The sequence below is a fragment of the Ascaphus truei genome, chromosome 5 (assembly GCF_040206685.1).
Source record: "Ascaphus truei isolate aAscTru1 chromosome 5, aAscTru1.hap1, whole genome shotgun sequence".
Lineage (NCBI taxonomy): Eukaryota > Metazoa > Chordata > Amphibia > Anura > Ascaphidae > Ascaphus > Ascaphus truei.
This window is the reverse complement of record NC_134487.1, coordinates 296,565,466-296,588,117: the sequence shown is the minus strand read 5'-3', so window position 1 is coordinate 296,588,117 and position 22,652 is coordinate 296,565,466. Positions and strand designations below refer to the sequence as shown.

Below are 22,652 nucleotides of genomic sequence, written 5' to 3'. Positions count from 1 at the left end.
GCGCGAGGGCGCTCTCACCCCGCTCACTGCCAGTCCCCGTCCCGCCCCCTGCCAGTCCCCGTCCCGCCCCCTGCCAGTCCCCGTCCCGCCCCCTGCCAGTCCCCGTCCCGCCCCCTGCCAGTCCCCGTCCCGCCCCCTGCCAGTCCCCGCCCCGCCCCCTGCCAGTCCCCGTCCCGCCCCCTGCCAGTCCCCGTCCCGCCCCCTGCCAGTCCCCGTCCCGCCCCCTGCCAGTCCCCGTCCCGCCCCCTGCCAGTCCCCGCCCCGCCCCCTGCCAGTCCCCGCCCCGCCCCCTGCAATTCCCCGCCCCGCCCCCTGCAACTCCCCGCCCTGCACTCCCTGCCACCAGTGCAACTCCCTGCTCTGCACTCCCTGCCACCAGTGCAACTCCCTGCTCTGCACTCCCTGCCAGCAGTGCAACTCCCTGCTCTGCACTCCCTGCCACCCGTGCAACTCCCTGCTCTGCACTCCCTGCCACCCGTGCAACTCCCTGCCAATCACAGGGAGGCTGCAATTTCATTAGAAAACCTCCTCCACTTAAACAACACATTTAGCTCAAAATGTAACAACATGGAACAAAAATAAACCCAGCCCCATAATCAGAATGGCTTGATTCTTAAAGTGACTGAAAGCAGCGGGTTTATAATGCTCCCAACTGGTCCCGTTTCTACACAACAGTAAAAAAACAATTACATGAGTTTTGTAAATTACATCTAACTAAATCTGTTTATATTTATTCATTACCATGTTGCACTGAAATTGAACGTCTGCCTACCCGTTTGCGTCATAGCCACGCCCCGCTGTCGCTCACAGCACAGACCTTACACACAAAAAGTGTGATTTACGTGCATGAGCATTAGCGCATGCGTGAGCGCGCCAACTATTAAACAAGCCTTAACTGATCCCACACTGCAACAACTGTGCTTCCTGGGCACCCGCTCAACTATGACGTTCCCAGTACTCTGGCATTAATTTTCCTTTTTTAATAGCTTTTGTTTCACTCTATTAAGTTATGTAGCCCTGGTCCTCGGTCAGACCCTTACTTCCGCTGCGACGGTGGGTGCCAGGAGCGTGGCGGGGTGCGCGCCTCCGGTGGTTGCAAGGCGGTTGTTGCCGGGCAAGCAGGTCGCGGGAGGCCCGTGCGGAGCTCCGCTGCAGGGCGCCACCATGTTGGGGTTGGCGCCAGAGTGAGGGACACGTTGCGCATGCGCAGGAGCCGGCGGCCATTACAATGAGTACTCCGCAGGGGAACTACAATCCCCTGCAGCCCCAGGGGTTGCTAGTCAGATGGCGAAGCTTAGCCAATCACGCGGCCGGATTCCCCTGCACCAAAAGCTGCTACATTTCGCGTGCCTGGGACCACGCCAGTCGGAGCTCAGACAAGGTCAGGGTAGGAGGTATGTACAGGTGTCCGTGGCACCTGCACTAGGCCAGAGGCCCCCAGCTAGGCCTCAACTCCCCTGAGCTTTTGGTTGCTGCAGGGACAGGCCCATAGGTAGGGACACTGCCCTGTAGAACCATAGCAAAGGAATCAAGACAGCACGCAGCTGTATCCTGCACTCAGGTGGTCTGGGACAGACATTATTTAAAAAAACCAAAAAAAACAGAGCACGCGTGTTCTAAGACTGCGGTCCCGCCGGCGCTGAGCGCACTCATGCTTGAGTGGTGACGTCAACAACTCTTGAAGCATGAGCGCCAGTGTCTTGCGAATTTTGCGAGCTCGCGTTTGTGTGCATTACGAGACTATTGCGCGCGCTTCAAACCCTTTTTTTTTTCCCTTGCCAAGCGTGCGTGCCCGCATGGGGACGTGAGAATTCACATTCCACAAAGTTAACTCAGCATGCGCCGCCCGCTCAGCGCTAGCGGGGACGCAGCCTTAGGGCTGGTCCCCGCTGGCTACTGCAACGCCCGCTGTGGCGGACGCTGCAGGGACGAGAGCCCCCCCTCAATGGCGCCGGGACCGCTGCGAAGGGGGGCCACAGCGCTGTGGCGCGAGTTGCTTCTGTTCTCAATAGAATTGAGAGCAGGACTCGCTATGGAGCGCTAAGCCACACCCTCCCGGCGGTTCAGCCAATGAGGGCGAACCTGCCGGGTGACGTCATGGCCGCGCCTCCCCCCCCCCCCGGTCTTTTGGTCTGCCGCTCCCTGCAGACCGGGGAATCGGCTGCACGCACCGTCAGTCTTGCGGGTGCGCGTGCAGCGGAGGTACTAGGTGTAGAGGGAGAAAGGGGGTGGCCTGGGATAAAAGGGGTTACACCCCATTTGGCCATCCCCTGACCTCACCCGGGAGTCAAAGGGTTAACTGGGCTAAGACCCAGAACAGTGATTTAACCCCTGTAATGATATGTACATGTGTATTCCCCTGTTCGCCTGTTCCATTGTAATGTCTGGTTTACTCAGTGTCTGCATCACACACACACTAGAATCCATCCGGGAGCACAAGGGTTAATAGTCCTTTAATGATTATAGCTCTTTGTGAAGTTTTCCCGCCTTTTCAGGCACCATTTTGCAGGTCCCCATTGGCCGCCATTAGGGCTCCATGCATTCTAATGGAGAATCTTGTTGTTTTAGTCCTGTTTCCTGTAAAGACCAGCAGGTGGCGTCCGAGAGGGAGAGCGGCGGTTTCCCATTGAAAGTCAATGGGCCCATCGACTTCAATGGAGGTTCCTCGAGGTAACTTTCGAAGAACAAGTTGGCTGCCGTCCAGACCGCAAACCGCAAAGCGGATACATTTTCAATAGGAGAACTTTGATCACTTACAAGTCACGGTCAACGTCAAGTGGCGTGGGAATAAACAGTTCTAGGGCCCCTAGGAATAAAATTATTTTTGCCCCTAGTCCCTAGGCGTCCCCCCACTCGACCACCACCGGGTCCTCAAATCCTGGACCTCCGATAAGGGTCGAACCGAGAAGAACGGGTCGCACCATAGGCTTTGCCGGCGCCGGCAGAAACGGCTCAGGAAAATGACTAAGTGTGAAATGCTGTATTTTGGTACTCCATATCTCCGGTACCGGAGGGCCCAGCGGATCAAGGTTTGGGGTGTCTGCAGTCACTGCTCCGGCATCACTGCAGAACCATCTTTGACCTCAATGACGGCAATTTACCATTGAAAGTCTATGGCGGAGAAGCCCGTTGTTTTCAATGGGGATTTAGTGAAAAGCTGAGATTTCATTTTAGCTGAGATTTTTGTATTTTGTATTTTTGTATTAAAATGAAAAATGATTTAATGTGCATTTGTGTAACTCCGGTTCCATGGGTCGTAGCAAGTCGCTTTTTGGATCACATGGTGTCCCAGTTCCGGCCATGAGAACTGGGAAGTTTGGTTCTGCTAGACCCAATGGAACCGGATATTTTAATACGTTTATGTTTAACATTGTGTCCCAAGGTATGGACAAAGATTCAGAGAAATTCCTTTGTCTACCAGGATAGCAGATGGCCCCAGATGCGCCCCAATGTCTGGGATTTAAGTGTTGTGCAAAGGGTCTTGTCAACCTCCCTGATGATTTAAGGGCGGAGGAGGCTCAAACCAGAGCAGTCTCCAAGTGTCCCAGTTATCACCTTCCAACAAAGGTTATCTTGCTAGAGATCCAGATGGGTAGACTGGCTGGCATTCCATTTGCCTATGGGGGGTTACAGAAATGAGACCCCAGAGTTCTACTGCGCACGTGCCAGCTAGCAGGGGGGCCTGTCCTAAAATGTGTTCCCCCATCAAAGATTGGCTGGAGATAATGGGAAACCAATCACAGGTACTTAAGGTTAAGGATAGAGGGACAAAAGGTTTATAAACTGCTGTTCCCCACATATCCTTAGTTATTCGTTGTGAGGCTTCAATTTATCATCTGATGATTACCTGATTGCTGAAGAGAAATGCTACATCAAACTTCTCATTCCCCAACCCCTAAGTAAGTGTACTTCTTGTCTGTTACTGTATTATTCATGTGTTTACCTATCCTAAGGAATAAACTCACTTTATTATATCTAAGACTCGTTTCAGTTCAAACCCAGTTATTTTTGTGTAATATTAGTGCACCTGTGGAGGCTATCGTCACACTAGGGCATTAGCCTAAGTCAAACTTCTTTGCATTTTGTCACTGAAACTGTGTTTTGAATTTTATGATTGACATTGAATGAAAGACTTTTGAGAGTAAAGGCATTTAGATACTTTACAATCCAAAATATATGGTGAAGAAAAGCTGTGTAACATCAAACTGTGTTTAACATTAACCATACCTGCATTATACTGACTGACCTCAGGACACCACATTAAAGCCCCTGAGGAAGTAGAGTGACATCTACGAAACGCGTAGGGCTAGTGGCACAGCCACTATTTGACTGACTTTGGACGTTTAAGGACATTTGGCCTTGGAGCCCAACTTTCCCTTCAGCCTGCCAGCTGTTCCTTTAAGGCAACGGGCACTATCGCGCGCGGGCGCGCAGAGACTTCCTGTTGCTCCGTAGGAGGAAGTGAGGCGTGTGTCTACACGCGGTGCAGAGCTGTGGACCCCGCACACCAGCCCCCACGGCCGGAGCTGTTCCGGTTACCATCGTAAGGACTGACTGGTGTCTGAGCCGCAGTGGAGCAGAGGCATCACCTGCCAGGGAGATCATCTCTACCTAGGACTTGTTCCTACCATGCGAGCTTAAACCTTGCTGTATGTAAGTAGGGCTCCAATTTTTGTGCTCCGGATGACCTGCGGTTCCTTGTATTTGCCATTGTCGGTCTTGGCATAGTTCTTTTTAATAAATAATTATTTTAATAATCGCTAGGATTCTTAACTGTTTGTGTGTATTAGTGCAGTACTGCTTACCCTACAGTGTTGCGCTATGATTTTTGTTTGTTTGTGTTCTTTTCTTTGCATGGTCTGTCGAGCAAGTGTGCGGATCCCTTGAGGAGTACAGGACATTCCACTGACTATTTGGCGCCAGGTTTTTCTTTATTTTAATCCAAAATATATGTATCTTACTTTAGTTATCATAAGTCAATTATATAATGTATTCCAAGTAATAGTATGGAAATTTCGACACAAAAATAAATAATAAATTATACTCTCCAATCTTTCATTTAATTAAATCATCACCACCACAAATACAATTTCTGTGACAAAACACAAAAAAGTTTCCCTTACAATGCGTTTGAAGGGGACTGCCAGGGACCCCCGCTGTTAATCCGAAGGGGCCATTAGTCTGTCTGCAGAAATGTCACTGAAATGTTTGCAGCATGTACCCAGCATGTACCTGGATCTTGTTGGTGATAGCCCCAGATTTTCCAAGGCAAGTTTTAGGCAAGTTTTAGAATACTCGTCGGCGCACCTGTAAACTAAAAACAGATCAAAAAATAAATCTCAATCAGGTTTAGTCTTAAAGGTGGCATCCATTAAACTCCCCCATGTCCACGCCCCCCGTCATGGCCGTGCCCCCTCGCGCATTCCATCGCTCTCCTACAGACCACCGATCGAGGCTGTAATCTGTTCACATGCCACCAGGCCGCCAGGCGCGCGTGCTGCAGGTAAGACTGGGGCCCGTAGCCTAAATCTCCTGCAGCTGCTTCTCAGGGGAAGGTGCTTGTGATCTCACCCCGGATACATCTTCCAAACAAAAAAGAAAAGGCAAAAAAGGCCATAACGTCACGGAGCTGGTTCGCCCTCATTGGGCGAATCGGTCACGTGACCCAGCTGTCGCGCGGCAGAAACACATTTGTTTCCTCGCGCATCGCGAGCACTTCTCATCGGTCGTGCCCTCTAAGGACAGCCTCATAGAGGCACTGCATTTTGATTGCGCCACGCGTGCACTTGCACGCATGGTCGCGCTAAGCATGGACGCGGTCTAAGGGTGGAGTTCTTCTTGCCCTCCCTGTTTCTAGGCAGAAAAAGGGCGGAGCTAGGTCTCTGCTGAGCCATGCCAGGTGACTTACCCAGCATATTTCAGAAGCAGGAGGTAGCCCCTGCCTGGTCACTTTGCAACAAACTATCTAAGGGAGTAGGTGTTAATTATCTAACTCCTTCAAATCCTTTAACTCCTTACACCCTATGGTAATCCCAAAAGGGGGGTTACATGTATATATGTTGCTCATATCAAAGTTTCAGCACAAATGTGGCCATAATGACATACAGTAGGAAGAAAAAGACCCAAAGTAGAAACAAATCTAGATTTTGGTGATAATTTAGGACATTAATTTCCATAATATCTACACTATTCGTTTTTACTTTGAGTACATTCTCTGTTCTTCCTATGTCACTTAGGCCGCATCTCTGCTGGGACTTAAAGCATACCCTCCAACTTTTTCGGCTGCTGTATCGGTGGGAGCGGGTCGGGGAAATGATCTTCGACGAGAGGATCTGGACTCCTGGGTGGGTCAAAACAAGGGAGTGTGGAGGAAGGGCCTGGGCTGGCTGCTATAAGAAAGTCCTGGGAGCAGAGGAGATGGTCAGGCCGAGATGGGCCTGCCAGAGAGGCGGTGGATGCAGCGACAGACAACCAGGAGAGATTAAATGTTGAGTCAGGGAGTTGGGTCTAAACCATTCAGTCTTGGTGTAGGGTAAATGAGGGGGTATATATGAGGGGTGTACTTATTTTCAATGGTGAAATGTTGGTGGGTATGTTAAAGGTGCCCTCCCACGTAATCGGCCTGTTGAATTTCTTAGGGACCTCTGAATGGGGAACGCGTTTGTCAAGAGTTTTCTTTCCCCTTTTCGTACTCCCTGTCCTTATGAGAGAACCAATAAAGTTAAGAGGAGGTGGGATTCTGGGAGTGCACAAGCACTCGCTGATCACACAGTGACATCACATAGTGACATCACACAAATGGAACAGCCAGAGGAAAGTAAACCCCTCCCAAGTCTAACTAAAAAGTAAATAAAAAATCCTTATAGGTGTCAGATTTGAGTAAACCAATGATCAATGACCTAGATGAGACCCCTTAATTATGTCACTGGAATTGTTCACTTTGGTCCTAGGAGGGATTGCCCTTTTAATCAGGGAAGACTATGGGGGGGGGGGGGGGGAATATCTTTGCAAAATTGGACCAAAATTGACAAAAATTGCAGCATTTTCATCTCGTGTCTCTTTGTGTTAATGTATTATGGTATTTGCTCCAAGTTTTGCGTCACCCTGCGATTTGGGGAGCGACAATAGGGGGAGTTAGGGAGGAGTTATATGACCCAGCGATTATAATGAGATGTAGCAAACTCTGCGTCACTTTTGTATCTTGTATTTGCATTTAAAAAATCCGCCAGGTGACCCTTCTTCAGGACTAGAGGCCTCAAACTCACAACATTTGATTGTAAGCTCTTTCGAGCATGTACTTATTGTGCCTGCAATTTATTTGCACACAGCACTGTGTACATTGTTGGTTCCGTGCCTGTATAAGTCAATATATTATTATAAAGCTGTAGCAATGCTGTGACAGACAATTACCAGTAGATGGTGTCATTTGTACATTTAAAGCAGTAGTTTAAGCAATATCCTATGGGTGTTTTTTTTAATAAATCATCTGTTTGTAGCATTTAAAAAAAAAATGTTTCTAATGTAGGAAGCATTTCCAAAGTCACAGCCCCTTCCCCTTCTGATAGGCTCTGGCTCTTGAGCCCCACCCTCTCTCTAGCAGTGCACCAATTGTATCTAGTAACTGCCCAGTCACATAATATTGCTGGACTGCATTGCCCATACATTAACATTTAGGAATAGGAGTTCCTGCTCCAAAGAGCTTACAATCTAATTGGTAAATTACATACTAACACTTCGTAACATTTAGCATTGAAAGTCACAGCGGAGACGTCTGCTTCTCTTTAAGATTGTTACGTTTAAATTGCCCAAACACCAGGGCATATGCTTCTTGTCGCTTTGTCCTCTTATGGTTTGTGGGCATTAATTTATATTAACATGTAGCAACTGGACCACTAAAGGTAAAATGTAGTTATTTGTAGCAGACACAAGGAAGCAAATAGAAACAGCAATCTTTAATGCAATAGAGAATGCATATTATGGCTTAGATTTAATAAGCAGGGCAATTCCATAAAAAAACCGTCTGTTGCCTGAAGATGCCTTAGGCTTATTTATTTGAATGGGTCGTAATGTGTCTTCTGTCTTGTAGAATAGCACCGCTTAGACATTAAGGGCCTACATCTTTTGTATAAATGAAATGCAATTCAACTACAACAACAAATTGAGCACAATGGGAAATTTCGGCAGAAAACTGCAGCTGCTTCGGCAGACATAGAATAAGCCCCATAAACGTTATCTACACTCGGCTGTCAGAACCGCTCCTCTCGTTCTATTCAGCAACAGTTTTCAGGGGAATTCAGTTCAGCTCACTATTACCAATTAGGTTTTTAATATGCATCAAGATATGAAGGCAGTTTGTGCGTGTTTCAGCTCAGGGGAGCCCGGGGGACCCCCTGCGTCTTATCCTGGTAATAATAAAAAAAAATGGGGGTGGGGAGGATGGAAGTTAAAATGAACAGGGCGAACTGCTGTTTTAATTGATTGCTTCATAAAATAGTTTATTAGGTTAAGTGACACATAGATATGATTTTCAAGTATGTCGTATGATACAAAACAGAGAAACAGCATACAGGCATACCCCGCATTAACGTACGCAATGGGTCCAGAGCACGTATGTAAAGTGAAAATGTACTTAAAGTGAAGCACTACCTTTTTCCTACTTATCGATGCATGTACTGTACTGCAATCGTCATATACATGCATAACTCATGTAAATAAGGCATTTTTAACGGGCTCTATAGTCTCCCCGCTTGCGCACAGCTTCGGTACAGGTAGGGAGTCGGTATTGCTGTTCAGGACGTGCTGACAGGCGCATGCGTGAGCTGCCGTTTGCCAATTGCTCGATTATGTCGTTACACGCGAGTGTACTTAAAGTGAGTGTCCTTAAACCGGGGTATGCCTGTATAGGGACAAAATCAACACGCTACAAACATGTGTGACATGTAGGGCTGTGTGTTCGGAAGGAATAAAGTAGATCACTCCAGACCTGAGGCGCCCCCCGTCTATTTCTCCCCCCCCCCCCTCCGGCAGGGGCTGGATGGCAAATTTTAGCTTGGGGGCCAACCCAGCAAACTGCCCCAAAGGCCAGGAGGCTCACACACTATATACACAGATGCGCACACCAGATACACACAGGACCACCGGGAGGGGGGGACAGCTGGTACAAGTGTCCCAGTCCAGGTGGCGGCGGGGAGCGCGGTGGGATGGCCGGACAAAGCAGTTGCCGGCGGCTCTCCCCACCCGCAGGCCTCTTCCTCTCTCTCTGTCCCACGCTGGGCCCTCTGACGTCAGCGCGCTACGGGCCTCTCTGACGTCGGCGCGCCGGAAGTAATGCCTGCCTAGCTTCCGGCACGCGGTGCCATGAGTGGGAGGCCCGGCAAATGCTGAAGTCAGAGGGTCCGACGTGGGACAGAGAGAGGAAGAGGTCTGCAGGTGAGGGGAGAGCCGGGTCCCCTGACAGTCACCTCCCTCCAGCAGTTACAGGGCCTGGTCTGACCATCACCAAAATAAGTCTATTTTTGTAATATGTATTGGGGTTTTTTTTAAATGTATTTTTTTTTAAATATGTATTTTTTTTTTTAATATGTAATGTTTTTTTTAGATGAATTGGGGGCTTTTTTTTTTTTTAGATGAATTGGAGGCTTTTTTTTTTTTAGATGAATTGGGGGCTTTTTTTTTTTTTAGATGAATTGGGGGCTTTTTTTTTTTAGATGAATTGGGGGCTTTTTTTTTTTTAGATGAATTGGGGGCTTTTTTTTTTAGATGAATTGGGGGCTTTTTTTTTTTAGATGAATTGGGGGCTTTTTTTTTTTAGATGAATTGGGGGCTTTTTTTTTTTTTTAGATGAATTGGGGGCTTTTTTTTTTTTTAGATGAATTGGGGGCTTTTTTTTTTTAGATGAATTGGGGGCTTTTTTTTTTTTAGATGAATTGGGGGCTATTCATAGATGAGTATTTGTTTTTTTTAATTTTTTAAATTTTTTTTTAAATTTTTTTAATTTTTATATGAGCATTGGGGGCATTTTTTTATATGTATTTTTTTATATATATCTATGGGGGGGTTATATGTATTGAAGAGGTGTTTTTTTTGTATGTACTTTGGGGGGGTTGTATATATTTGGGGGGGGTGAGGGCTGTATATATTTGTGGGTGGGGATTTTTTTGTATGTATTTGGGGGTGGAAAGTTTTTTGCATCGGGGGGGTGTTTTTTTGGTATATTTTGTGAGGGGGGAGAGAATGAGTCTGAGGAGGAGGATTGAGCTGGGTAATTGACAGGGGGAGAGTGAGAGGAGAGAGGGTGTGAGTGAGGAAAAGAGGGAGTGTGAGTGAGACGCAGGGGAGAGAAATACGTGTGATGCGGGGGGATTGAGTGAGTGGAGTAATTAATGGAGAGAGTGAGAGGTGAGACGGAGGAGAAATTCATGGGAAGAGGGAGGGAAATAGAGGGGGCTCGCGAGGTGTGAAATGGGGCTCGGGGGGTGGGGGGCAGTCATAACTGGAGTCCTGGGCCCCGGGAAATCTGTCTGCAGCCCTGGATACACACACCATATACACATATGCACACACCATATACACAGATGCACACACCATATACACATATGCACACACCATATACACATATGCACACACCATATACACATATGCACACACCATATACACAGATGCACACACCATATACACATATGCACACACCATATACACAGATGCACACACCATATACACATATGCACACACCATATACACATATGCACACACCATATACACAGATGCACACACCATATACACAGATGCGCACACCAGATACACACACCATATACACAGATGTGCACACCAGCTACACAGATGTGCACACCAGATACGCACCCATATACAGATGGGCACACCAGATACATGCACTATACACAGATGCGCACACACCAGATACATGCACTATACACAGATGCGCACACACCAGATATATGCACTATACACAGATGCGCACACACCAGATACATGCACTATACACAGATGCGCACACACCAGATATATGCACTATACACAGATGCGCACACACCAGATATATGCACCATAGATATACAAGCCCACACCATATACGTATGTACACACATTTGATACACATACCATACATGCACAGACCAGATACTGTACACACCAGTTGTACGCAGCATGACCTAACACTCTGTCCCATTACGCACACCACACATACTATGCATGAATTATATACATATACACACAACATATATGCACCATATATTTACAGATGTAACACACGTATCAGTTGGTACGTTACAGCGGGTGAGATAACACCAGTCCCACTTCAACACACAGCCGGAATAATAATGTATGTCACATGCACCTATTACATAAACACTGTGTGTGTCCTGGAACTGTGACTTCCCTTCCAATTATATGGATTCTATATGTTCTTTATAGTCTATTTAGTCAGACATACTTCAAGCACTCGCAGGACATGAAGAAAAATAATGCTAAATAGTAATTTATTGAATCAACATTTTGGTTTACAGATGAGCCTTTCTCAAGAAATCCCTGCACCCCCCCCCCCCCGTACGGGTAATACCTTCACATTGACTTTGCACTGTAGCTGTCTGCTGCAGTGACTGTGCTGCTCTTTCCATCCCATTATTTATCTCCCAGCTGTAATGTGTAAGCACTCTGCCTACTTCTTCCCTTATCATTGCCCACGCTGCATGCTTCTGATACCCCCTGCTGTTCTGTTGTTCCTCCTCTATCTTCTGACTGAGTGACACTTTGTATTGTCTTTGTATTGCCGCCAACTGGCACTAGTGGTAACTACGGCAATACAATCCCAATGTTAGCACTTCTCTGGGGGTAACATATATATAAGCCTCCTTTTTGGCTTTTATTAATTTTAAAAGTGATGCAAGTGCTTAAAATGATGCATTCGCGTTTTCTTGCGTCTGTAAAACACACGGATGATATATTGTTTTATGTTTACATACAGTTGAGTGCATCCGTAACAGGCACCTCTGAATCCTATACGCGCCCAGTGCTTAGTATAATACCAGCCTAAGGCCTCGGCCATGTTCCTTGCTTGCTGGCGGAAGCGCACTGACGCACGCTCCCGCTCAGCACTGAGCCCCTACAGCCGCAATTAGAGCGGCTTTAGTAGGGGCTCACCTGCGCTTCCGCAAGCGTGCGGAAGCGCAGGTCTTAGGGGAATTTAAAATTCCCCCGCTTGCAGGCGCGACAGGCCGGTCACGTGAGCGGTTCGCCCAATGAGGGCGAACCAGCTCCGTGACGTCACTGGCCCGCCCCCGGCCCGCCCCCTGATCGCCCGCTGACAGCGTGTGCGGTAAGCAACCGCAAGGCCAGGGAAAGCACCTGCTTTTCCTACGCCTCAGCGCGCCAGCAGGGAGCATGGCCGAGGCCTTAACGTAAGCGTCGGGCGGGGAAATCAAGAAAAACTCTCAATGTACTCCAAAGGAAAAGCAAACTGGAGAAGAGAAAATAAAGTGGGTTCTGCAACTGGCATTGAATAATGACCCCCACAAGTGTACAATCTGCGGCCTAACATCTTTGCTCCGTAATGTCTGGCAACACGTTTGATATCCAATGCAAATAAGCAAAATTACAATTGTGTTAGTGGATGCCAATGATTATGGATGACTTCGTCGAACTACTGCCAAATGATCACATGGATGGACTAGACAGATTGAATTGAAAGACCCCAAGTTGCTCATCATCCAGACAATTGGCTTAACTAGGAAAGATAAACAAGTAGAAAGAGTGGCAGAGGTCACAAAATGGGGCAGTCGCCCACATAAGGGCTGCTGTGCCTCCAGTGGGTGGGGGCTGTGCCTGGCTCTCCTCCCCCCTCTCCCTCTTCCCCTCACCACAAAGGTTTTTAGATTCACGCGCGCGCGCCAATGGGGGAAGGGGGAGACGGGGACTCACGCGGGGTATTTAAATCCTGCGCACGCTCAAGCCCAGCATTTATTATGTTTCCCCCCCCCCACCCATCCCATTGATGATGTTGTGGTGTGTTGTGTTATGTCTAACCATATCTTATGAATCTGTTGTCAGATCCATCGGCACAGCTTCGGCGGAACTGTCAGGCCAGTCACCGTAGGGACACCGTGAATACCCAAAATGGGGCTCCACCCTATGCGGATGGGCCCCAGACAGTGGTCCCCTCAAAAAGATTGTGTGGGCCGGAGGCACCGACGCAGGCGGTCGGGCGCTGTACCCCTCGCACCAATCTTAGGAAGCTGGGCTCCATCCTGAGCGGATGACGGGGCGGTCGGGAGATGTCTCCCGCCGGATGGTAGATCAGGGCGGTTTGGAGAAGGGCTCCTGCCGGAAGATACCGAGAATAGGGCAGGCGACAAATGACTAGCGACTGACGAACTGTTAATTTTCAAGTATTGTTAAGGCAATAAAGCTGCAGTCAATTTTTACTTCCACAAAACTGTGTGGTCTCAGTTTGTAGGCGGGGGTGTAAGGGAGCCTCGTGGTAGGCACACTAAGCCTTTATTAATGCAATCATCCACGACCTCCCCTCCAGCACGTAAACATCAGCCTTCGTGATTCAAAATCAAGAGGTTGGTGATTCCCTACAACTCATCCATCAATAAATCGGTCTCGTGTGAAATGGATCAGTCAATCCCCCCCTGAACAAGACCCCACATTATGTCGCCAACAAATCTCTAATTAGGAATCTTTTAGATATTTTTTTAAACACACTTGAGGAAGCAATGTATGAGGTTTTAAAAGATCTGCACACTATAATTTAATCTATGAATAATAGATGTCGGTCTGCTAAAAGGTCTCACAACGAATCTGCATTTCTCCATGATTAATATGTCCACTAGAACTTTGAACTAGAGATATTCTTGTTGGAAGAAGATATCAGCCGAGATATGTAAGAAGTGAAGTTGTAAGGACACTACCTTCATTCATAAACCGCAATGTTTAGCTTCATTGAAAGGTCTAAAACCTATTTATTTATCTATAAAATGTTTTACCAGGAAGTAATACATTGAGAGTTACCTCTCGTTTTCAAGTATGTCCTGGACATAGTTAATATGACAAATAATACATGGTTACAAATACAGTTACTTTAATGAACAAGGTATACATTATATACAATACATTGCATGCACAGTTAGAGAAGATGTATATTATAGGCTTATGTTAAAGTTACAACCAGGGTGCCGCGACCCTGTACTAAGGGTCCTGCAGCCCCTGGGGGAAACGCTCGGCCATCTGCTCAGCTGGTGCATCTTACTCTGCCTGGAGACTGAAAGGCTGTGATCCACCTCTACTCACTCTGCTCTCTCAGCCGAGCACAGGGGAGGGAACTGAGATTTCAGTGGGGGATTTTGAATGATGATTCCTGTGACAATCCCCTTGATGTATCGCCTGCACTTTAATACAGATAGCAGTCACTCACACTCATGTTTATCCAGCATGTTTTCACTTACACTCTCTGTCTCTCACTCACCACTTAAGTAATTGTTTCACAATATACAGTTTCACTTGCTCTTTATCTCTCACACTGTTACCCTTCAGTTGCACCCATCATACTTGCTTTCCCATACAGGTAGTGAGATGTGTAACGTTACCGTTACTCCATCTCCTGTCAGTTAGTTATACACATCCAATGATCTATGATCTTTCTCTCCATGACTTTGTCACATACTCTCATGCACTCTGTTTACCTCTCACTCTCTGGCACACTGTAACACTCCCATCTTCAGTATGCACTCTGTTTACCTCTCACTCTCTGGCACACTGTAACACTCCCATCTTCAGTATGCACTCTGTATACCTCTCAGTCACTGGCACACTGTAACACTCCCATCTTCAGTATGCACTCTGTATACCTCTCAGTCACTGGCACACTGTAACACTCCCATCTTCAGTATGCACTCTGTTTACCTCTCACTCTCTGGCACACTGTAACACTCCCATCTTCAGTATGCACTCTGTATATCACTCACTCTCTTTAACCTTCTCTCTGTACAATGTTGTCACACAATGGTCTCTATGTATCGGAGAGGATCGGTCTTAGGTCCCGTCTCCGTGATATGCCCCGTGACGCCCTCATTCTGACAGGATTGTGCGTAGGCGCCGTTCTACTGTTGTCAGGCAAAGGACTCAAACAGGAGTTAACACTGACAGCAGGATAACCATATCACCTACTTCACCTGTGGTGCTTACTCCTTGTGTGGGCGGGTGGCAATCAGCATTCACAGCCGTACAACTCAGCGTGGATTGGTTCTCCTATCAAGAGGCAATCATCACATTCAGCCTTGTGCCTTTCCCCTGATTGGCTTACAGTCCTTTATATGCTCACCGATCCCTGCTCCTAATTGGCTGAGCATAGTAGTCCTAACCTGTGACGAAGTGGTATCCACAAGCACCCAGCTTGCCGTGTCCTGCTTTGCCTTGTGCAATTCTGCTGACCTTGTCTTGTCTCCTAGTATTCTCGACCTCATCCTGTACCTGGTCCCCCGCCTTCTCTTATCCACGACCTCGGCTTGTACCTGGACCCCCGCCTACTCTTATTCATGACCTCGGCTTGTACCTGGACCCCCGCCTTCTCTTATCCACGATCTCGGCTTGTACCTGGACCCCCGCCTACTCTTATTCACGACCTCGGCTTGTACCTGGACCCCCGCCTTCTCTTATCCACGACCTCGGCTTGTACCTGGACCCCCGCCTTCTCTTATTCAGGACCTCGGCTTGTACCTGGTCCCCCACCTTCACTTATTCACGACATCGGCTTGTACCTGGACCCCGCCTTCTCTTAACCACGACCTCAGCTTGTACCTGGACCCCGCCTTCTCTTATTCACGACATCGGCTTGTACCTGGACCCCCGCCTTCTCTAATCCACAACCTCGGCTTGTACCTGGACCCAAGCCTTCTCTTACCCACGACCTCGGCTTGTACCAGGACCCCCACCTCTCTTATCCACGACCTCGGCTTGTACCTGGACCCCCGCCTTCTCTTATCCATGACGTCGGCTTGTACCTGGACTCCCCCCGCCTCTCTTATCCACGACCTCGGCTTGTACCTAGACCCCCGCCTTCTCTTATCCACGACATCGGCTTGTACCTGGACCCCCGCATTCTCTTATCCACGACCTCGGCTTGTACCTGGACCCCGCCTTCTCTTATCCACGACCTCGGCTTGTACCTGGACCCCCGCCTTCTCTTATCCACGACCTCGGCTTGTACCTGGACCCCCGCCTTCTCTTACCCACGACCTCGGCTTGTACCTGGACCCCCGCCTCTCTTATCCACGACCTCGGCTTGTACCTGGACCCCCGCCTTCTCTTATCCATGTCCTCGGCTTGTACCTGGACCCCCGCCTTCTCTTATCCACGACCTCACCTTGTACCTGGACCCCCGCCTCTCTTATCCACGACCTCGGCTTGTACCTGGACCTTTGTCTTCTCTTTTCCACGACCTCACCTTGTACCTGGACCCCCGCCTTCTCTTATCCACGACCTCGGCTTGTACCTGGACCCCCGCCTTCTCTTATCCACGACCTCGGCTTGTACCTGGACCCCGCCTTCTCTTATCCACGACCTCGGCTTGTACCTGGACCCCCGCCTCTCTTATCCACGACCTCGGCTTGTACCTGGTCCCCCGCCTCTCTTATCCACGACCTCGGCTTGTACCTGGTCCCCCGCCTTCTCTTATCCACGACCTCAGCTTGTACCTGGACCGCCGCCTTCTCTTATCCACGACCTCGGCTTGTACCTGGTCCCCCGCCTTCTCTTATCCACGACCTCGGCTTGTACCTGGACCCCCGCCTTCTCTTATCCACGACCTCACCTTGTACCTCGACCCCCGCCTTCTCTTATCCACGACCTCGGCTTGTACCTGGACCTCCGCCTTCTCTTATCCACGACCTCTGCTTGTACCTGGACCCTCGCCTTCTCTTATCCACGACCTCGGCTTGTACCTGGACCCCGGCCTTCTCTTATCCACGACCTCACCTTGAACCTGGACCCCCGCCTTCTCTTATCCACGACCTCACCTTGAACCTGGACCCCCGCCTTCTCTTATCCACGACCTCGGCTTGTACCTGGACCCCCGCATCTCTTATCCACGACCTCGGCTTGTACCTGGACCCCCGCCTTCTCTTATCCATGACCTCGGCTTGTACCTGGACCCCCGCCTTCTCTTATCCACGACCTCACCTTGTACCTGGACCCCCGCCTTCTCTTATCCACGACCTCGGCTTGTACCTGGACCCCCGCCTCTCTTATCCACGACCTCGGCTTGTACCTGGTCCCCCGCCTTCTCTTATCCACGACCTCAGCTTGTACCTGGACCCCCGCCTTCTCTTATCCACGACCTCGGCTTGTACCTGGACCCCCGTCTCTCTTATCCACGACCTCACCTTGAACCTGGACCCCTGCCTTCTCTTATCCACGACCTCACCTTGAACCTGGACCCCCGCCTTCTCTTTTCCACGACCTCGGCTTGTACCTGGAGCCCTGCCTCTCTTATCCACGACCTCGGCTTGTACCTGGACCTCCGCCTCTCTTATCCATGACCTCGGCTTGTACCTGGACCTCCGCCTCTCTTATCCACGACCTCAGCTTGTATCTGGACCCCCGCCTCTCTTATCCACGACTTCGGCTTGTACCTGGACCCCCGCCTTCTCTTATCCACGACCTCACCTTGAACCTGAACCCCCACCTTCTCTTATCCACGACCTCGGCTTGTACCTGGACCCTCGCCTTCTCTTATGCACGACCTCGGCTTGTACCTGGACCCCCGCCTCTCTTATCCACGACCTCGGCTTGTACCTGGATCCCGCCTTCTCTTATTCACGACCTCGGCTTGTACCTGGACCTCCGCCTTCTCTTATCCACGACCTCATCTTGTACCTGGACCCCCGCCTCTCTTATCCACAACCTCAGCTTGTACCTGATCCCCTGCCTTCTCTTGTCCACGACCTCGACTTGTACCTGGACCCCCGCCTTCTCTTATCCACGACCTCGGCTTGTACCTGGACACCCGCCTTCTCTTATCCACGACCTCAGCTTGTACCTGGACCTCCGCCTCTCTTATCCACGACCTCGGCTTGTACCTGGACCCCGCCTTCCCTTATCCACGACCTCAGCTTGTACCTGGACCCTTGCCTTCTTTTATCCACGACCTCGGCTTGAACCTGGACCCCCGTCTTCTCTTATCCATGACCTCAGCTTGTACTTGGACCCCCGCCTTCTCTTATCCACAACTTCGGCTTGTACCTGGACCCCTGCCTTCCTTATCTACGACCTCAGCTTGTACGTGGACCCCCGTCTTCTCTTATCTACGACCTCGGCTTGTATGTGGACCCCCGTCTTCTCTTATCCAAGACCATGGCTTGTACCTGGTCCCCCGCCTTCTCTTATCCACGACCTCGGCTTGTACCTGTCCCTCAGCCTCTCTTATCCACGACCTCGGCTTGTACCTGGACCCCCGCCTTCTCTTATCCACGACCTCGGCTTGTACCTGGATCCCCGCCTTCTCTTATCCACGACCTCAGCTTGTACCTGGACCCCTGCCTCTCTTATCAACGACCTCAGCTTGTACCTTGACCTCCGCCTCTCTTATCCACGACCTCAGCTTGTACCTGGACCCCGCCTTCTCTTATCCACAACCTCGGCTTGTACCTGGACCTCCGCTTTCTCTTATCCATGACCTCAGCTTGTACCTGGACCCCCGCCTTCTCTTATCCACAACCTCGGCTTGTACCTGGACCTCCGCTTTCTCTTATCCATGACCTCAGCTTGTACCTGGACCCCCGCCTTCTCTTATCCACAACCTCGGATTGTACCTGGACCCCCGCCTTCTCTTATCCACGACCTCGGCTTGTACCTGGAATCCCACCTTCTCTTATCCACGACCTCGGCTTGTACCTGGACTCCCACCATCTCTACACCTCGCCTCGGCTACGCACATAACTATTCTACATCTCCAACCCTAGACCATGGCGAGTTCCTAATTCTCCTACCCTGACCCGGCCACACGACTACGGATCTGCACACCGGATGCAGTCTCGCGGCTGCAGGTTGGTGTATTCTAAATCTCTGCCTCGTGGTTCTGTCCTGTTTGTGGCGAGCACCTGTTACAGTATCAAAGGCAAAATGTTGGCGCGAAGTCATTATTTTGTCCCAACGCGCACTGAAATATACCTGCGCCAGGCAGCACCTCTGTATTAATTTTACTTGCGCCATTTTCAGGCCTGTCTGCGATGAGATGAGGGATTTCTGGAGCGAGTAGGAGGAGTTAGGGCAGCGGGACAGTTGTATATTGGCACAGATCTATAAAGTGAAACTCTCTGTATCACTCACTCATTATTATATAGAGGCGCTCTCTGTATCACTCACTCACTATTATATAGAAGCGCTCTCCGTATCACTCACTCATTATTATATAGAAGCGCTCTCTGTATCACTCACTCATTATTATATAGAGGCACTCTCTGTATCACTCACTCATTATTATATAGAGGCGCTCTCTGTATCACTCACTCATTATTATATAGAGGCGCTTTCTGTATCACTCACTCATTATTATATAGAGGCGCTCTCTGTATTACTCACTCATTATTATATAGAGGCGCTCTCTGTATCACTCACTCATTATTATATAGAGGCACTCTCTGTATCACTCACTCATTATTATATAGAGGCGCTCTCTGTATCACTCACTCATTATTATATAGAAGCACTCTCTGTATCACTCACTCATTATTATATAGAGGCGCTCTCTGTATCACTCACTCATTATTATATAGAGGCGCTCTGTATCACTCACTCATTATTATATAGAAGCACTCTCTGTATTACTCATTCATTATTATATAGAGGCGCTCTCTGTATTACTCACTCATTATTATATAGAGGCGCTCTGTATCACTCACTCATTATTATATAGAAGCACTCTCTGTATCACTCACTCATTATTATATAGAGGCGCTCTCTGTATCACTCACTCATTATTATATAGAAGCACTCTCTGTATCACTCACTCATTATTATATAGAGGCGCTCTCTGTATCACTCACTCATTATTATATAGAGGCGCTCTCTGTATCACTCACTCATTATTATATAGAAGCGCTCTCTGTATCACTCACTCATTATTATATAGAGGCGCTCTCTGTATCACTCACTCATTATTATATAGAAGCGCTCTCTGTATCACTCACTCATTATTATATAGAAGCGCTCTCTGTATCACTCACTCATTATTATATAGAGGCGCTCTCTGTATCACTCACTCGTTATTATATAGAAGCGCTCTCTGTATCACTCACTCATTATTATATAGAGGCGCTCTCTGTATCACTCACTCGTTATTATATAGAAGCGCTCTCTGTATCACTCACTCATTATTATATAGAGGCGCTCTCTGTATCACTCACTCGTTATTATATAGAAGCGCTCTCTGTATCACTCACTCATTATTATATAGAAGCGCTCTCTGTATCACTCACTCATTATTATATAGAAGCGCTCTCTGTATCACTCACTCATTATTATATAGAAGCGCTCTCTGTATCACTCACTCATTATTTTACAGTCGTGGCAGTCTCGGTATTATACAGTGGCACTCAGTAACAGTGGCCCTCTCAGTATTATACACAGTGGCACTCTCAGCATTATACAGTGGCATTCTCGGCATTATACAGTGGCACCCTCGGTATTATACAGTGGCACTCTCGGCATTATACAGTGGCACTCATTATTATACACATTGTCACTCTCATTATTATACACAGTGGCACTCTCAGTAACAGTAGCACTCTCTATTATACAGTGGCATTCTGTAACAGTGGTACTCTCAGTATTATACAGTGACACTCTATGTAACAGGGGCACTCTCAGTATTATACAGTGGCACTCTCAGTATTATACAGTGGCACTCTCAGTATTATACAGTGGCACTCTCAGTATTATACAGTGGCACTCAACATTATACAGTGACACTCAGTATTATACACAGTGGCACTCTCAATAACATTGGCACTCTCAGTATTATACAGTGGCACTCTCAGTACAGTGGCACTCTCAGTATTAAACAGTGGCACTCTCAGTAACAGTGGCACTCTCAGTAACAGTGGCACTCTCAGTATTAAACAGTGGCACTCTCAGTAACAGTGGCACTCCTCATTCTGTTACACTGCAGCACCCCCCCCCCCTGGTCACACTGATACATTGTATCACTGTGAGGACACCAGCATCGCTTCCAATTGCCTTCCCCCTTGTTAGGAGGTGTGACCCAAACAGGCAGGGGGATGGTTTCCACAGTAACAGCGTCATTGCAACACACAGCGTCACCCGCAGGAGTAAAGAGCTGCTGAGGCTGGGGGCTCCCCCCCCTTCTGTATCCTGTCCTGAGCAGGTAACGTGGGAGGTGGGGGTCCTGAGGCAGGGGGTCCAGAGGGGGCACCAACCACCCTCCCACCCCCAGCAACTCTCACAAGTGTCTCTCTGTATCCCTTCTCACTCCTTCAGGGGCAAGTGAGACTTGGGGTGAGAACAGACCCCCCCCCCCCCCCTCTGTGTGGAATCTGGGGAGGGGGGTGCACTAGTGTGCTTAGATTGCAAGCTCTGTGGGGGAAGGAAGGACCCTATCCCAGTGTTTGGGGCTGTTATCTCTGTCCTGCAAAGTGCTTTGTGCATAAATATTCACTCTAGAAATGCAATGTTATGTCACTGAGTATATACGTATTGAATGCAACTGATCCCTCAGCTCTCAAACTGCTCATTTACAAATCATATTTGTAATATTTAATAATAATTGTATTTGCGTTCAGCCCTGGCAGTATATCAAAATACCAAGTTCCCATAGAGCAGCTTTACAGTGTCATATAAATGTTTCTTATTTATTTATTTTTTCAACGTTAAAATTAATGGACATGCATCATAAGTATTTGACAAGGCTCAGTATATAGAAACTTTCACCGAAAGTTTACATTACTATTACACAAGACCATAGATAAAGATACCGCATACAATAAAAGGGGGAATAATGTTATGGATATGATTGGAAAGAGAAATGCAGTGTGTACTAAATACATAAAGTAGTGTGGCCGCATCACACCAGATTTCTACTTGTATTGTTTGTTCATTCATTCACTATTCTTATATACACTGCTTCTTGGTTATCGCTGGACTGCCTTTAATCCCCATAATGTTAACAAAGCTTAATGTTGCCAATTGCTCCCTGCTTGCACAGGTCACACAAATCCGGTCGCAAAACAGCACAAATACACTGCGGGTCCAAAATAGCACAGCATAGCCCATGTGAGAGCTGCACTGAAGGGAACTGTCGTTTCATGTACACACACAGGTGTGCTGTTCCTCACCTAACCTTTAAATCCAGCTACATATGTTCTGCTTTTGTAAAAACAAAGGACTGAAATGTTGAAAAGAATGAGATGTTGTGTGTCTTCTGTGTCTCATTCTTAACCCTTGCTTCAGTGTATTGCGTTGCTCGCTTTCCAGCAGGGAATGGGTTAAAATAAGGACTACCCTGCCCCTGTTGAATCAGTCAACAGCACTGTTAAAATCTAGCCCAGTGGTTTTCAGGCTTTTTTCTCTCGGGCCCCCTAATCACAGTGCTAAGTTACTGAGGCGCCCCCACAGGGAGACAC

The 22,652-nt window shown here is 48.4% G+C and overlaps 1 protein-coding gene across 3 annotated transcripts in view; it reads left to right on the top strand.

Moving 5' to 3' along the window:
* Window positions 1–21,301: 21,301 nt before the first annotated feature.
* The window catches only part of EFCAB6 (EF-hand calcium binding domain 6), a 164,172-nt gene continuing 162,821 nt past the window's right edge, over window positions 21,302–22,652 (top strand). For all 3 annotated transcript variants that reach the window (XM_075602791.1, XM_075602790.1, XM_075602789.1), the window contains exon 1: window positions 21,302–21,397. The gene's annotated coding sequence lies outside the window, so the exon portion shown is untranslated. The remainder of the gene's footprint in view (window positions 21,398–22,652) is intronic.